We start from the raw sequence: 13,526 nt of genomic DNA, 5'->3' as shown, positions 1-13,526 counted from the left end.
ATGTAATCCTGGCATTTTCTCTCCTGATGAAGATGTGGGCGGCCGCTAGCAATAGCCGCTGAGCTCACATTTATTTTTTTCATATTTTTTTCAAATATCACACAGATTTGTATTGTATCTCCTTGAGGAATATTGTGTGTACATCCTTTAGGTTCTTTTTTCGGTTTGCACTCATCTCCGACTCCAATTTTGTTGGATCATCCTGCTGTGTCCTTCACAGAGCTCTCTTGCCGTTTCTGCTATTATGGCTCACGACTCACATTCTGCAAGATCCTCAATCACGGGCACAAAACCAAAATGTCATAAAAATGACCGACCGTCTCCTATTCATTCCTCTCCTAATCCTGTTCTGGACTCTATTCTGGATGAAGTACGTGGTCTCCAGCCTTTTATGACTGCAACAAATGAAAAGCTGCGACAAATTGAAGAGAGGTGGATTGTTATGGAAAGTTAGGTCCTGGATTTAGAACAACGTGTTAGTGATATACAGGATATCTCTGCGAAGGTTCCATTGTTGGAGCAGGAAATTCATGAATTCAAAATTCACACTGAGGATTTGGAAAATCGTAACCATCATACCAACCTACGCCTTTATGGTCTGTAGGAAATTGTTGAAGGTCCAGACATGGTACTCTTTCTTCAAAAATGTCTTTCTGAGCTTTTGTCTCTTCCATCCGCAAATCTTCCTCTTAACATCCAAAGAGCACATCGCCTAGGTCGTCATACCTCTAATCCTGCGAGGCCTCGTGGAATCATTATGTTATTCTTGGAATTTACTGAATTGATGACTGTCCTGAAGGCTGTTGAACTCAAACGTCGTCTTCTTTGGTCTGGGTACAACATCTTCATTTCTCACGATATCTCCAATGCAGCCTAGCTCTCCGACCTCACCTTAATATTCAATATGGAATTCTTCATCCTTACCTCTGCAAGATTACCCATAATGGGAACTCACGATCCTGAAAAGTTGAAGCTTTTTTTTCACTCCCTTTCTTCCGCTGGAATGGACATTATTGTTTGAGTGTTGTTGTTTTGCTCCTTTCCTACTATCTTCCTAAACTTAACTTATTAGCTTTAACTTTTTCAATTTATATGTTTGTCTTTTCTCTACTGTTTCTGATATATGTTACTGTCATTTCTTCTCATTCCTCTTCCCTTTTCTCCTTCCTTTTTCTCTTAATCTCTTTTACTCCGTTCCTTCTTTACTGAGGATCTCGTTCTCTTTCTCTTTTCTATTTTTCTTTATGAGATCCGCTTCGCTCTGTGTTACCATGCTCTCCCCTCACGGTTCTTTCTTCTCGCAACAGGTCTGGCTGTTTTGTCCTGATCTGTTTGTTTATTTCCTTTTTTTTCCTTTCTCTCTTTTTCTTCCCCTTTTCTTCTCTTTATGCTCTCCTATTCATTTTATTTCTTGCTTTGTTCTGTCTGTTTCTCTTTCTCTTCTTGCTCTATCCCTTTTTTCTTTATCTCTTCGTTCTTCTATATTATTTTTGATTGTATACTCTATTTTTTGTTGTATTTTTGTTCATTTTCCATCGCCCTTTGTTTATGCTTTAGGGTTCATGTATACTAATACTGTGGGTTTTGCTGTTGGATTGTTTTTATGTAATGTTTATGTATGGTGTGTTCTTTTTTATAGTCATGTCCTGGAAGTGTATCTACTCCACTTGTCTTCTACCCTCCCAACCCTCCATTATGTGTAACTTTGTTACTTGGAACGTCCGGGGTCTTGGAAATCCAATAAAAGACAAAAGGTGCTGTCTCATTTATCTAAACTTAATTCAAGTTGCTTTTCTTCAAGAAACTCATTGTACAGATGTGGAGTCGCTAAAGTTGAAAAGAAAATGGGTGGGCCAAGTCGTTTTTTCTCCTGCATCTAACAAAAAAGTGGGTGTTGCTATATTATTTCATAAAGCTTTATCAGTTCAAATTTTGTCTACTCAGAACGATGATGATGGTCGATGGGTAATGGCAAAGATTATGGTACAAAATAAAACATTGTTAAATGTCTATGGTCCTGTTAAACCAGATCCCAAATTTTGGACTGATATTAAAATGTTTCTCTCCTCAATTGACTGCCCTAATATTGTTGTTGGTGGTGACTTTAACCAATGGTTAGATCCTTTTTCTGATAGAGTGTCCAAATGCAAATTTCAACCTGATAAATCCCATAAATCTTTTCAATTGGCCCTTGCCTCTCGTCCATTATACGATGTTTGGAAAACCTGTAATCCTGATTTACTTGAATACACTTTTTTCTCAAATATGCATCACACTAATTCTAGGATTGATTATATTTTGGTTAGTAAATCCCTACTTCCATCTATTCAACAATCTGAAATCGGATCCATTTTGATTTCAGACCATGCACCTGTTTATGCTGTTTTAGATCTTTCACTTACTTCCTCCAAATTTAGCAGATGGAAATGTAATACTTTTTTACTATCTGACTCAGCTTTTATTAAACAAGTCACTACTTTTATTAATGAATTCTTTACTTTCAACAATCTGTTAGATACTTCTGTTCCTAATAACTGAGATGCTTTTAAAGCTGCTCTCCATGCCTTCACTATTTCTTATGTTTGAAAAAAGAAGAAGGCCACAAGAAATAAATATGAGGATCAACTACGCGTAATTAACAGATTAGAGAATGTCTATTTTACCTCTAGGTCTCTTAATGCCCTTCATGATTTAATAGCAGCAAAAACTGAACTTAATAAATTAACAACAACTGAAGCATGTAATATTTTGCTTAAGATTAAGTCTAAATATCATGGAGGTCAAATTAAAGGGGTAAGATCTTTGCAAACTACTTAAAAGTTAAGTCTGAACGTAAAACTGTTGGCCCTATTCTCAACGAGTCTACTAAAAAGCTAGTTTCATCAGCTGAAGACATTGCTGAAGTCTTTCATGAATATTATCAATCTCTTTATTCTGATGACACATTCCCCTCTACTCAAAATTTAAACACCTATTTTTCAGGTCTCCCCTCCCAACCATCTCTTCCTGATGAATTTGACGCTTTAGAGAAAGATATTTCTCTTCGAGGAAGTAATCGATGCTATCCACTCTTTGAAAAAAATCGAAATGGCACCAGGCCCTGATGGTGCTTCACATGCAGAGAGTTGGTAGCTGATGATGTGATCTTCTTCTGCTGACATTTAGAGGTATGGGCCCGCCCTGCTAAAACCCAAATGAGACCTTCTTAGATATAATATAGTATGGAAAATAGGGTGCGCGAAATATAGGTGATACAGATTTCTATAGATTTTTGCATTATAATATGCTATCATCATTCACTTATTATGGACTTGTGACTATGCTGATAACTCTGATTTTTATAATATGTATGTTGGTATTATATAAGATACTGCGTTTGAGAACCTTGCATTGAAAAATAAATATTTCAAACTTGCATGTGTGTTCTTCTACTCCCCGTTGTGGTTTGAAATGATTATAAAGCGAAAGAGTGTTCATGTGTTCCACGATACCTGATGGGTTACCTGTGGACTTTTATTCTACCTTCAACTCTATTTTTGCCCCCAAACTTTTACAGCTTTTTAACTCCTTTATTGCTGATGCTCGAGCTTCTCGGTCTTTTATGGATGCCTCAATAGTTATAATTCCTAAACCTGATAAAGATCATTCTTATTGTAAAAATGATCGTCCTATATCATTAATTAATTATGACTGTAACATTTGTGCTGAGATTCTTGCTTCCCGCCTTGATAACATCATTCCTCTTTTGGTCGAAACCGATCAAGATGGATTTGTGAAAGGTAGATTAGCCTCTGATAATGCTCAAATGTTTCCTAATAATATTTCCCATGGCCAAAAATATTTCCATTGGCAAAAAATGTAAAGATCCCCTTGCTGCCCTCTCTTTAGATGCTGAAAAAGCATTTGTCCGTATTAATTGGCACTTCATGTTTCATACTCTCCAATGGTTTGGTTTTGGTACCTCTTTTATTTCTTTTATTAAACTCTTATATTCTTGTCCTCGAGCTAGTATTTTTGGCAATAACCATTTTTCTAAGTTTTTTTCTTTATCCAGAGGTACACGACAGGGTTGGCCTCTTTCCCTCTTATTATTTATCTTGTGCCTTGAACCATTCTTAGAGCGTATTCCGACTAACTCTCAGAACACTGGTTTTAAACTTACCTCTGTGAAAACTAAAATATCTGCTTATGCAGATGATATTTTGATTTATATGTCCAATCCTGTTGAGTCCCTTCCTCATTTTATGAATGAAGTTCGACTTTATTCCTCTATTTCTAGTTATAAGCTTAATTTAACCAAAACAATAGTTTTACCCTTAACACCTTAGCTGCGTGTAAACATCCCTCCCCAGTGCTGCGCTGTCCATTGGAACCAGTGCTGAATGGACGTCCAATGGTCGTGCGCAGCACTGGGGAGGTAGAGCTGCTGACGACCATTGGCCGTCAGCAGCACTTAAGGGGTTAAACTCTTTCTGTTATCAATTTCTGTTTAATGATACTAATTTTGCTTGGTGTCCCTCTAAAATAAATATCTTGGCATTTGGTTCTCGTCAGCCCTAACTGATACTATTAAATTCACATTCAATGCGTTACTTGCGAAACTTCAATCGCTCCTCCTCATATGGTCTCGCTTATATTTTTCATTGTGGGGCAGATTGGATACTATCAAAATGATGATTGCTCCTCACGTGTTGTACATAGTGTCTTGAACATAGTGTCTATGCTTCCTATTAAAATCCCTAATGTGTGTTTCTCTCGATTAAACTCTATTTGTATGAAATTCTTGTGGAATAATAAACACCCACGTATCGCTCTAAACAAACTTATTCGACCTAAAAATGAAGGTGGGGTCCGTTTTCCTACCTTTAAAGCCTATCACTCAGCTTTTTGGATTTAACAATCTTTTTCATTAGCTTATGATTTTTAGGATATTCCTGTCCCCAGATGGATTCTTTTTGAACGTTCATTATTAAAAGATTTTTCTTTTCAACACATTACTATTACGTCTAATTGCACCTTTTTGTCCAAAAACCCTGTTTTGAAATACTCCCAAACTTTACTCTATAATACATTTTCTAAGGATATGATTCCTCTACAATGGTTTTTATCCTCTATTGTATGGTATAATAAATTTCTTAAATATAAAGGCCAATCTTTTTACTACAAATATTGGAAGGAGAAGGATATCACTTTTGTTTATCAATTTCTCCACAAATATTCTCTTTTCCTTTTATATGAACTTCAAATACGCTGTCAATTGCCTGACTACTGTATTAAAGAATATAATATAATTGTTAATGCCATACAATCTCATTTAGCCACTTTTCACTTCCACCTGACTCCCCATCTTTAACCCATTCTACTGCTCTATATCCATTGTTTTCTACCCACAGACCTAAAGCTGCTTTTGTATATTAGTTATTGTTATCTAATGTTGCTGATCGTCCTAAGTCCACTATTGAGATTGCATGGGAAAATGATTTATCCATCTCCCTTCCTGTTATAACCTGGGAGAAACTGTAGACCAAGTTGCTCAGAGTTTCTGCTGCTGCACGTATAACTCAATCTTTGTATTTTATTTATCATAGAGCTAGCATTACTGCTGTTAGCATTTGTAAGTTTTCACCAACTTCCTCTCCACTTTGTTGGTCATGTTCTAGTGAAACAGGCATGTTAAAACATCAACTGTATGAGTGTTCTTCCGTTTTCTCTTTTTGGACTTCAGTTTGGAATGTTTGCATGTCAATATTTCACTTCAATACTACTGTATCACTACTGCATGTTTTATTAGGATCTTTATCACCTGATGTAGATATTGTTTCCTCTGTTCCAAGACTGTTCGATCTTTTTATTGCTTTAGCTTTGAAAGTAATTTTATCATCCTGGAAAGACAACTCCAAATTATCATTACTTATTTGGTGGAATTTTATTTGTGATGAACACAGGATCGCTACTGTTTCCTCTTCTTCTGTTTCTCAAAAAATAAAATCTGATCTCCTTTGGCTTCCCTTTACTGCTTACCTTTCTTCCAATCCTCCTATACGTTAACTCTTCTTCTCTCTTTTTCCATAATATTGTCCTTCATCATTTTGATTCTTTATTTCTTATCTTCCTTTCTCCTTCTTTCCTTTCCTTTTCTTCCTTCTTTCTCTTTCTCATTCCTGCTACCTTTCCTCTTTTATTTCTTTCTAATTACATGTCACTTTTATGTTATATGCCTGATTGCTTATTTTACTCGTGTTAAATACGTTTTATGATGGCCTTTGTTTTGAATTTGAAAATCTAAATAAAAATTTCTTAAACAAAAAAATAATATACAGGGCAAAGAGCAGGGGTGAGTAGGGGCATCCTTGTCTGGTTCCCCTGCTGATCTTAAAGCACACAGACTCTTGCCATCAAATACAGATTGTAGCGACTGGAGAGATGTATAATGACTGGAGGGCCTGAATGAACTCAGAACTAAAGCCCTTCCAGTGCAGCACAGCCACAGAAACCTCCAGGAGACCCTGTTGAACGCCTTCTCGGCATCCAATGGGATCACACCAAGGGGGGATCCTGTGGTCTGGGCCCAATCCAGGAGCGCAATGACTCGACTGACATGGTCGGCTGTATCCCTACCCGGGATAAACCCATGCTGGCGCAGCGAGACCAGGGGGACAATGAACTGAGGAAGTCTAATAGATTGGATTCTAGAATATATCTTACTATTGGTATTGATAAGTGAAATTGTCTGATAAGAAAAGGGAGTTACTGCATGCTTTTCCAACGATAAGCTGCAAAGCTTTTTGTCTCGCCCCGTAATGCAGTTTCAAATATGTCCCAGACAATACAGACTGAGGCAGCTCCCTTATTGATATTCATAAATTCAGTAATCCAACATTCCATATGGTCCCAATATGATTGGTCCAAGAGGAGCTTTCTCTCGAATGTACAGGATCTAGGGAGTTGAATAGAGCGCTCCCAAGGACATTCCAACACTAATTTATTATTATCCGATAGAGTCCTTGGTAGAATAGCAATGATGTCCGCCCCTACATACTGATCAGAAACAAAAAAAATAATCTAAACGGACCATTTTGCTATGAGCGGCAGAATGATATATATAACCATCTTTGTCTTGATTATGACAATATCAGGCGTCATTTAGACCATGCTCTAAGATTATAGTCTTGAGAGCCTTTAAAACCCGAGATTTCCTGCAAGAGTAATTTTGATCATTTACTAAATTAAATTGACTTGGCAAATTAATATTAAAATCTCCACAAAAAAATATTGGGTGTGGCCATACTGCTAATTCGATATTTAGATATCTAAAAACTTCTGGGTTGGACCCATAGATTGAGCACACAGATAAGGACCTATTGTTAATAACAATTTTAGCAATCGCCTACCTGCCCGCCTTATCCTCTTTGACTTTTCTACAACAGCCTACTCCTTTCTTCAGCAGAATAGCCACACCTCTGATCATGGATGTTTGGCGGGAACAAGCTATAAGGTCATAACCAGGCAGTTTTGGAGATTTACGCTTCACCCATGGTATGTGGGTCTCTTGCAGACAAAGTATGTCAACCTGCATTATTTGAACAATCTTAGAGAGCAGCCCCCGCTTTTTCCCATCATTCAGCCCACAAATATTGCATGAGCTAAGTCGCAATCTATTCTGCCCCATTCATTAAAAAAATTAAATCCTGCTCTCCACTGATATAAGACATATTTTTAATCATCATCATCCAGAGATTAACAAAAGAAGATCGTTTGCCAACCTAGCCAACACCAGTTCCACAACTTTGACTCAAAACCAAAAAAAGATTCACCCAGCACACTCAGCAAAATCCCCCACCCCCCACAACCTCACCCTGGGCCCACCCCGAACCCCTCCCGCCCAACCCAACCCTTCCCCCTCACCCCCCATCTGTGGCAACAGTACCAAAGTCCTTGCAATGGTTTAGGTTGGGACCCCCCACTCTCCCCTGGATGCTACCCCCCTTCTAACAACATCTGAGGGCTCGCACTGATCAACAAACAAGAATAAACCGAATGTGAAAGGAAAAATAAAGATCAGATCTGCCCTCAGTATTATACATCATCATCAATGAATACCTTGACGCTAATACACAACAAAAACAGATTATTGACTAAATAGAGTCCAAGAACTTCTTCGCCTGGACCTCAGAGACAAAATAAATACTTAGTTTGCCCCTTGATAGATTACTTTCAACTTAGAGGGAAAGAGCAGGAAAGCCTGCATACCCTTGGAATGGAACGAAGCGATTAGCTGGCGGAGCTGCCACCTCGGCTCAACAGTCACTGGACAAAAATCTGGTCTGACAAAAAAATTGCAGCCCTTATCTGCCCTCCTCCTATCTGGTATGGCAAGGTTGTAAATGTTCTCCCTTGCCAAAAAGTTATTTAAGCTAATAAGGATTGCTTGTGGCTTATCTCGAGAGGTCTGCTTCTTCTTAAACGGGAAGCGATGCGCCCGTTGAACTTCCAACTGCCAGTCCCACTGCGTGACCTCTGGGAAGGCTTCAGTAAATAGTTCCACAACAAACTGCTGACTGTCTTGACCTTCCTTGCCTTCAATAATTCCTAAAATCCTCAAGTTGTTCCTTCTAGCCCTATTTTCTAGGTCGGTCAGCTTCCATAGCATATCCTCCCGCTGATCTTTAATTACATCCGCGAGTCCCTTCTGAGTAGAGATGCGCTCCTCAGCTTCGACAATCCTGGCAGCAAAAGCAGAACAGGTTTTTGCAACTCTATAAATTGAGTTTTGCATCCTGCGGCAGTCCCCCTGCGTACGGGCGCTCTCCTGTCGTGTCTCCTCACGGTGGGCCATGACAGTTTGATAGATGATGGATAGAGTCATTTCCCCTGGAGGCTCTAATAGGGCACCCGCCCTGTCCCCTGTGACAGTAATAGAGTCACCCGCATTAACTGAGCCAAACTGTGCTTACAGAGAATAATTCTGGGGCATTGATGGAAAAAACCCTGGAACACTGCTCATTGTTACCGGCCCGCTTTTTAGCTTTGCAAACTGTGCTGGCACCACCAAATGAAGCCTCATCCTTCAACACCTCACTCAGACGCCAGTCGCCCAATTCACTGTCATCATCCGACCATTCTAGCTCTGCGTCCTCTTCCGCCAATGGCACAGAATGATTCGACATAGAATAAAACTTGTCAGTTCCTTCAGTTATTTCAGATTCCTCTAGATCACTAACGGTTTCTGAGGCAGGATCCAAAAAAACACCCTTAGATTTCTAATTTGCGCCCGTAACAGAGTGGAGAGGGGCTTGGACATTTGATTGGACTACAGGACCCAGAATGCCCTGTTATGAGGACCAAACACCAGAATGAATTTCATTATTGCTTGCGGTTAACAGAGAATCCTCGTCCCCCCCACCAACACAGCACTAATAATCACAGCGGTACCAGCCAGACTTGACAGACATGACAGGATACTCGGGGTAATTACTGATGAGGCACAGTCAATTCTTTGGGCGAGGGGGGTAATCACTATGCTACTGACCTCATCGTGGCTGGAAACAGAGGCGGATGATGAGCGAGAAAGCACTCCCTCCCCCGCCTTTACATCAAGAACTTTTGTCAATTTCAGTGAGTTTGCAAAATTTCTGCTTGCCGCTGCTGCCATCTAGGGGCACTTTTTCCTTCGAAGACTCGAGTCTGAATAGCTCGGGGAGGGTCTGCTTGCCCTTCCCAGAAGCCACAGAGACCAACTGTGGCTGGTGTGCCCACAGATCCTGCAGCCGCCTCCGCACTCCCACTGGCAGCACACAGCTCCTTCCTGCCAGCGTTACCAGGACTGATGGTACGCGTGGTGCCACGGGTCTTCACAGTTGCAAGGACATTCTTCAAAGCTGTCTTCGGGGCCATGCTGGCTGAGATGAGGGTGCCGTGCGGAAGGTATGACCACAAAAAAAACAGGAGCTGGAGTTGGATCGCAGCCAAACCCCAAAGCATCTTAGCTGTAATTTTCTCCTGGAGCTGACCGAGTCGGTTTAGCATATCAATGAGGCACGCAGGCTTGTAATGAGTTAAAGATCAGGTTGTCATGCAAAGTTTATTCCCCTCAGGTTTAGCAAGTATCGTCTCCAAAGTAGGGTCGGGGCAGTAACGATATGGGAGAGACTCACCAGAGGAGCCCTGACACCAGCCTACTTAGCCGAACACGAAGCCGCCATCTCCCCAGTTCCCATCTGAACACCGATCCACAGATCTCAGACCAACCACAATGCTGTATTGCAGCATGCAGCATTGTGATTAGCTTAGGGGAGCCACTCACAACTCTGCATTGTAGCGTTGTGATTGGCTATGGGGAGCATGGGTGCTTCCTGCTTTTGGAGAAGCGGAGGAGAGACACGGCTGGCAAACAAGGTAAGTGTTTTGTTTTTGTAAAACTACTTTGCCGAACCAACCACCCTCCCTTACTCCAGCTTCTCCACGGTCATTCCCTGCCAGCTGCTGCTGAAAGCACTATTTTATGTTAGTAGATAAGGCGCTGTTTTTCAGTTATCCTTTAGTACAAGGAAGTGCAGTAACTTTTGTTGCTCCGCTGAATTTTGTCAAAGCTAGTAAATTTGCCCTGAAGTAGATGCTTGAAGTCTGTAAGTGCTTGAACATATAGTGCAGTGGGTCGGAGAAGGTGCCAGCTGTATTGGCTTTTGGGCAGGGTAACTCTGTTTACATGCAAATATCAAAGAGTGGTTAGAACAAAAGCCATCTAAGTATGCATAGCATATTGTTTTCTATAAAATCATAAGTAATTTTACATTGTTTTTAGTCATAAGATGATTGATATTTAAGGCCTTTGTGTGTTTGAATGCAAGCACTGACTGTTCACATTCATGATGCTCTGTTCTGAGCTAGCAATCCTCTGAATAGAAACGTTTTCCAACTGGTTAAGTTTTTTAAACATAATTAAATTGGGAAGTCAACACAATACATTTCAAGTAATTATTGTTAATTGAAAGTAATATCCTCATAGGTCTAACACCTTCATATATTTATTTATCTCAAAAGACTTTCGACTAAAGTATGCATGGATATGGTATGTCTATAGTGCAAATGTAGCCCAAAGCCTGCTAAGTACTCTATATGGAAAAAGATAAGTATAAAGTCAATGAGTAATGGAGAGCAAACTGGTTTGTGGAATGTCGATGTATTGTGATGTTGTGATCATTAAAGAGGTGAGTCTTCAATTCTCTTCTAAATGGGAGCATCGATATGTGAAATGTGGATGCTGTTCTAGATCAAGGGTCCATAGAAGGAAACGGTCTGATGTCTTGATTTTACTTTGTTATACTTCTCAGTCTACAATCTGATCTTGCACTGCTTGCAGGTGTGCTGACAACAACCAGAGAAGAGCTTGCCTGCAAGATAACTGGGGATTATGGTAGTGATGGCCTCCTATGTGTGGCAGCTGAAATTGAAGGTGGTTTTGATTACTGACAGAAAGTCATATGGTTTGCAGATCTCCTGAGTATGTGCCATGGACCAGAGGCTCCGCACCTTTGCACAAGATGACAAAGTGAAAAAATGCATACCTTCATTGTGAAAAATGGGATTACTGTACTAGTTGAGGGGGAAACCACAATTCAGTGTGAGGCAAAAGGAAACCCTAAATGAACGTGTGCTCAACCCTCAGGTACTTTGGCACAGAGCAGTCAGGCTTCAACTTAGAGGCAATGTGTAAAGTTTCTATGCAGCGCTTCAAACAGTATTAAAGTAAAAACACAACACAACGATAATCCCAGACCAATTAGAAAAATATAGTAATCAAAAAACCAAAAAACAAGACCAAAACAAAAAGTAGAACTGGAGAAATGCAATTTTAGATATTTAAGTGAAATAGTGCCAAAAAGCACTCAACGCCATCGGTGTGTACCTGGTTGTGCAGGACCAGGACAAAGTTACAAGTTGAGGCTGGCCGTGATGAGCATGGGCCGGATACAGGGACCCAGGTAGGCTGGTGAACAAGAGTACCCTAAATCCTGGTTGCTGAGCATTGCAAGGTCCAGCATTGAGGATACTTTGCACAGCCGAGGTGATGTTGCATCCTTTTCGAGGAGCTGTGAAGCTGGGATGAGAGGTCCTGCATCATCATCGAGGATCCCGTGGGTGAGGGCTTGCGATGCTAAGTCTGGCGTCAAGAATGCATGGTATAATTGAGGCTCTGAAGAGCTGCGTGCTTTCGATGCTAGAACCTGTATCATAGTCGAGGTGGCTATCCCCAAGAGCTTTGTGATGTGAGGGCCTGCTTTGTCACATAGTGGAGGGTCTGATGCAGGCTATGAGAATGATGCAGAGTCCTTGCGTTGTGAAAACCCTTGCAGCAGAAGCAATGAGTAGGTTCTACTCAGAATATTGCCGTGCAGCACAGATCATGCATCGGCTCTGCTGGATCCACAGATGGGCTGGCGGAGCACTTTCAGGCCCATTTCCAAGGTCCAGGATTGGGATGGCAGTGTTTCACATGGTAGGACTCACAGACTGCAGAGTCAGGGTGCTGGGTTGCAGGTTGTTAGAGCCATCTGTCCCTAAAGCTTTATTCAGGACGCAAGCCAAGTAGCCCTCAGAGTAACTTTGGGGGCCCTCTATTCAACAGATGCATGTCTATTCATTTTCAACCAGGTAAGAGGGCAGCAGGTCAGCACAGCAGGACATCAGTCCTTCAGAGGAGCAGTCCAACAGATTTTTAAATTTGTTCAGCAGCAGAGCAGTCATTTTTCCTAGCAGAGTATCCACAGGTCTACAAGTGTACTGAATAGTTGGTTTCTTTGGTCAAATCTTTATACCCTGTCCTTATTGTAAAATGGCAAAACAAGTTTTGGAGGTTCCCTTTAAAGTCCATTGCCATCCTGCCTTCCTTTTCTTGGCTCCAGTCTAACTGTAGGAGGTATGCAGCCCTTTTCTGGAGGAAGGCCACAGCTTATTCAAGTGTAAGAAGGGTTGTGCCCAACTCCACACTCCTATCTTTGCGGTGATGGCCCACCCATGCACACCTAAGCTATTTTTTGTGTGGGCATCCAGGAGTAACATGTGAAGCCTGTCTTTCAGCTACATCCAGTCATGTGACCCAGAGACAGTCTACAGTCACTAGATGGCTAAGGCAGGAAAATGCAAACTTTCTAAAATTGGCATTTTCAAAATTTAAATTTAACCATGAGAGAGGTTTTTTCATTACTTTTGAAATGGCAGACTTAAGACATTTTTTAAGGCTACTTAATTGGTTCACACAATCAGTGCTGCTGGCCCACTAGTAGCATTAAATTTACAGGCCCTGTGAACAGGTAATGGCACTTTACTAGGGATTTACAAGTAAATAAAATATGTCAATTGGTTGTAAGCCAATTCTACCATGTTTTAGAGAGAGCACTTTAACACTGGTTAGCAGTAATAAAGTTTGTAGAGTCCTGAAGCCAGCAAAAACCAAATCAGCAAACAAGAGGGTTGAAGGTGAAAAGTTAGGGGGAAAACCACACCAAGGATACCAGGTCTAAAATAAA

This window comes from Lissotriton vulgaris, chromosome 5, assembly GCF_964263255.1.
Source record: "Lissotriton vulgaris chromosome 5, aLisVul1.2, whole genome shotgun sequence".
Classification (NCBI taxonomy): domain Eukaryota; kingdom Metazoa; phylum Chordata; class Amphibia; order Caudata; family Salamandridae; genus Lissotriton; species Lissotriton vulgaris.
Note: the sequence above shows the minus strand (reverse complement) of the source record.